Raw genomic sequence first — 5307 nt, forward strand, 5'->3', positions numbered from 1 at the left:
TCGGCTGCCTGTGAAAGCGAACAGGACACCATGAGCTAATGGGGTGAACCCAGATGACAAGAAAGGACTTAGAGAGGGTGGAAGGACCTCAGAGCATCTCCTGGCCAATGAAGGCGCTCCTTGAGGCATGCAGTGGGAGACAGCCTAGGGATGGCCCAAGAATCTGCATCCTGAACTAAATCCCAAAGTGGAGCCACCAGCGACATTCTGGTGGCCGGTAGGTGTAAGAGGACCGGTGCGTGTGGCATCCTGTTGACATAAGAAGTACAGTTTGCACATTTCAGATGTTTTTGTAAGACCTCAGTAGTTTGTGGGGTTGGAGAATGAGTTTGGATAAACAATGGGCTGGCTTGCGTGGCCGGCGTGCCCTCATGTCAGGGGTCTCCCACACAGATTTGCCCTTGGCCTGGCTGAGTGTGACTCTGTGAAATGAAGGTCAGCGCTATGTTGGTAGGAAGTCCAGATGCCCTGCTGTAGGGTCTCACTCTTATATTGTCATGAAACCTGCCCTGTGAGTTATGACGTCCATTGTTTCTGAAACAGGTCTGAATAATGTTTAGGAATCTTAAGTTTTAAAACAAAAGTTTTACCAGTTATAAAGACAACACTTTAAAAAAAAAAAGATTATTTATTTATTTGTTCATGAGAGACACACAGAGGCAGAAATGTAGGAAGAAGGAGAAGCAGGCTCCCTGCTGGGAGCATGATGCAGGGCTCGATCCCAGGACCCCGGGATCACGACCTGAGCCAAAGGCAGACGCTCAACCACTGAGCCACCCAGGGGCCCCTAAACACAACACTTCTATTTTGGAGTAATAATTCCCATTTGGACGTCTTCTTCCATACAATAAAACTTGATTTCTTTTTTAAGTCAATGTCTCTCCAGACGTGGTCTTCAGAAATGGTGGTGGTGGGGGGGGTTTCAAATACATTCTTAGGGATTTATATGAATGGTCTTTTTTTTTTCCCCTATGAAAAGTGAAAAGCTCTGTTTTAGTGCATTGTAATATAACAGTAGTTTTAAATATAGGACCCAGAAACGAAATCTTCCTTGGCTTTCTAATGACTTTAGGTGGAAAATCTCCAAGGATGAATATGTTGCGTGCCAATTCATTTGAATTCAATCCAATTCAACAAGTATTTATTGAGCTGTGGTCCTAATGCTATAGCGGGCACAAGGGAATAGAGAGTACTAAGTTTCTGGTACTTTGGGGAGAGAATTATCGTACAAGAAGCAATGGGAACATCCTCCCTGGAGGAGCCAGGACAAGCTTCTTAAAGGATGAATTCACCAGGATGATTGGCAGAGAGAGAGAGAGAGAGAGAAGGAGATAGAACATTATAGACACAAGGAACAGCTTGGACAAAGACACGCATGGCTGATAGTTTGACATGACTGGAGCAGAATTTTAGGGTAGACAGCACGAGTAAAGTGACTAGGAAGATGAGGACCTTGTGAGCCTTGCTAAGGAGCTTGGGCTCATTAGTAGAAGAACATGGCAACTGTTCTGTGTTGTGATGCCTTTTGGGGATCCTGCTCCCTATTTGCCTTTATATTAGTCTGTTTTCTCTGGAAAGCTTGAGCTCTCTCAAGAGCCACATGTATTGGTCTCACAATCCCGGGTGTAAAGAGGTAAAAAAAAAAAATGTTACCAGCTTAGCAATGGCACCAGAATTCCAATTGGAAAAAGAAATGTCTTTGTTGGGAAAGCTATGTTGATAAAGCCTTGTGGTAGATCCACACACCTGAAAATTTGTCATTTCAAATATCAGAAAAATGAAAATGATTTTGCCCTGCTGGGGAGAAAGAATTTGGGGCTTTGGAGGGGGAATCAGTCCAAAAGAGAGGTGCTGACAAGGAAGAGGAGAAGAATATGGGAAATGTTGTAAGGATATCTCCCAATTCTACAATTTTTTTTTAAGATTTTATTTATTTATTCATGAGAAACAGAAAGAGAGAGAGAGAGAGAGAGAGAGGCCGAGAAGTAGGGAGAGGGAGAAGCAGGCTCCTCACAGGGAGCCTGATGCAGGACTCAATCCCGAGCTAGAATCACACCCTGGGCCAAAGGCAGACGCTCAACCACTGAGCCCCCCAGGAGTCCCGCAATTCTACAAATCTTGAGGATAGTCTGTAAAATCCACAAATGCTCTATGAAAGTGATGTTTTTGTGGTGGGATACTGAGAGTAGGTTTGAATTTCAGGGCAAACTTGGACTGGGATGTAGGATGGAAGCTGCATAACAGCATGTGTTATGGTGCCTGAGGTGGTCCTAACAACAAAAGCCTCAAGGAATGTGCAGCCATCTCGGAAAGGGCTTTGGATTCCTCACTCTATGGTTCTGAACTAGGTCTTGAGGGGTATGTGGGTTAATTTTACGTATCCACTTGGCTAGGCTATGGTTATTTGGTCAAAAACCAGTTTTGTTGTCATTGTAAAGATATTTTAGATGTAATTAACATTTATAATAAGTAGACTTTGAGTAAAGTAGCTTACTCTCCCTCATGTGGGTGGGCATCATCAAATCACTTGAAGGCTTTAAGAGCAAAAACTGACGTTCCCAAAGAAGAACAATTCCACCTACAGACTTAAACATGGAAACCCTGGCTGAGTTTCTCATCTGATGGCCTTCCCTGCAGATTTTGGACTCAAGACTGCAACATCAGCTCTTAATTTAATTTCTAGGCTGCCAGCTTGCCTTATGGATTTCAGACTTCCCAGCCCCCACAATCACATGAGGCAATTCCTTTAAATCTCTCTTCAGATAAGAGAAATAGAAATATAGCTCTCTAGATGTAGACTTATAAATAAGATATGAATCTACCTCTGTCTATCATCTATCTATCTACCATTGCTTTTGTTTCTCTGGAGAACTCTGACTAATACAAACACAAGATGACCCCAAATGATTGTTCTGTGAAGGGCAACAATACGTTATTTCCAAGTCCTCGGCAGGCACAAGCCTTTCCTCACAAGTTGAGAAAATGCCAAAAGGAAAGGGACTCAAACATGGTTGCTCCTTGGTTCATCAGGATGCTCAGTAAGTGCTCTGTGATATATATTGCGAGATCTTGCTCCAATAACATCTCTTACTCCTTCTCTACTGAAAGGATCCTAATTTTATCTTGATCAACAATGCTTAAACAAATATTTAATTTCCCAGCCTCCCTTATAGCTATGGGTGATCATGTGACACAGTTAACAGCCAATGACACTTAGGCCATCATGTTTGGCTCTTGAGAAAGCTAGTAACAGGATCAATCTGGCTGGCACGTTTCTTTGCTGATTTGCCCTTCCCTCTTTTGCATTCGGCCTGGCTGGAATAAAGATGCAAAGCCTTATGGTGCAGCAGCTATTTTGTAATCATGAGGATGAAAGACACTAAGAATGGCAGAGCCCAGAGTTACAAGGACTCTGGGCAATTGAAGACATCCCCGACCAGCTGTATCTGACTTGGACCACCTACCTCCAGGCTTTTTTTTTTTTTTCTTTTTTAAGATTTTATTTATTGATTCGTGAGAGACACACAGAGAGAGAGGCAGAGGCACAGGCAGAGGGAGAAGCAGGCTCCAGTAGGGAGCTGGATGTGGGACTCAATCCCGGATCACGACCTGAGCCAAAGGCAGACGCCCAACCACTGAGTCACCCAGGCCTTTCTACCTCTAGGCTTCTTAATAGAAGAGGGCAATAGACCTCTTCCTTGTTTATGCCAACCTGATCAAGTTTCCTGCTACTTGTAGCTGAATGTGCTCCTGACCGATAATGCCACAATCTCAGTCACTATTGTATTAAGCGATGGGATTGTTTCTAGAAGGCCACCGGGAAAAAGAAGAGCAAGGGGCCTGATGACCTGATTATTTTTATAGCCCCCCCCCCCCCTTTTTTAAAGATTTTATTTATTTATTCATGAGAGACGGGCGGGGGGGGAGGGAGAGAAAGAGAGAGAGGCAGAGACACAGGCAGAGGGAGAAGCAGGCTCCATGCAGGGAGCCTGGTGGGACTCCATCCGGGTCTGCAGGATCACGCCCTGGGCTAAAGGCGGCGCTAAACCGCTGAGCCACCCGGGCTGCCCTACAGCCCTTTTAATTAGCAAATTAACTGAGCTTAAATGATCATATCAACTTGGCATCACCTTGAATGGAACATGGAAGAGGTAAATTTCTATGGGTTAGAATTGAGATTTGGATGAAGAAGAACTAAGGGTGTGTCATCAACAGGTGGGAGTGGGAGGGAGCAAGAGGGAATTTTAAATTATAAATGATGATTCTAAAAAAATAGAAGCATAGTTAAAGAAAATAAGAAGTCTACTACAAATGGCATACCTTGATCTGTAGTCCAGAGGTGTCTGGTTTAAACAAAATAAATGAATACCCAGGAATATGACCATCGCTATGTTCATAAATAGACTCTGTGTTTTGTCTATACTTTCCATCATTTTTTCACTTTATTTACTCAAACATTCATTCATTCATTCAACAAACGTTTGTTAATGGGTAGGAACCAGGAACACAAGGATAAGTAAGACAAAGTTCTCATCCCTCCAGAGCCAAATATTGAGGGAACAGACAGGATTGTGAGCAGATAAATAACCAAACAAATCTCTAAGGAATATAGAAGAGATAAAAATAAGTCATGAACCACAAAGACTGACCAGAGGAATTATGAGTGACTGATCCCATAGCATAGGAGACATTTGAGCTGGGGTTTGAAGTTTAAATAAGAGTTTCCCAACTGGAGAAGGAGGAAGACCATTTTCATTTCCTAGATCTTCATCTTTGGAAATAGATATTAAAGGAGATTTGACCCATTCAAATATCAAGGGAGGCTTCTCTGAGGGGGCTTCCCTTCAGCTGTGATGTGGGTGATAGGAGTTAATGAGAAAAAAGAGAACTCTGGATCGAGGGAGCCCCAGAGGCAGAGCATTTGACAGGCAGAGGGGTTGAAATGGAACTCATATCATAAGGTGGAGAGAGGTATGAGATGAGGCTAGAGAAATATTTAGGAAATATTCCAAATGATATAGGTGCAGACCAGATTAAGGAGGGTTTTTGGTTTGGATTTTTTTTTTTCTTAAAAACAATGAGAAGTCATTGAAATGTTTTATGCAAGATAACCACCTGACCATCTTAATTCCTAGCAATCTAAAGTGCTTAGACAAAGGAGCCCAGGGATTCTGAATTCCCACTGCAACCTCTCTAAAGCCAAGCTCAGACTCATTGGTGGAACTCACCATAGGTATCAGAATATCTGGCCTTCTCTAGTAGTCCCATAATTCTTCTTCTCCATAAAGGCAAGCATACTGGCAAACT

Source organism: Vulpes lagopus, chromosome 12 (genome assembly GCF_018345385.1).
Source record: "Vulpes lagopus strain Blue_001 chromosome 12, ASM1834538v1, whole genome shotgun sequence".
NCBI lineage: Eukaryota > Metazoa > Chordata > Mammalia > Carnivora > Canidae > Vulpes > Vulpes lagopus.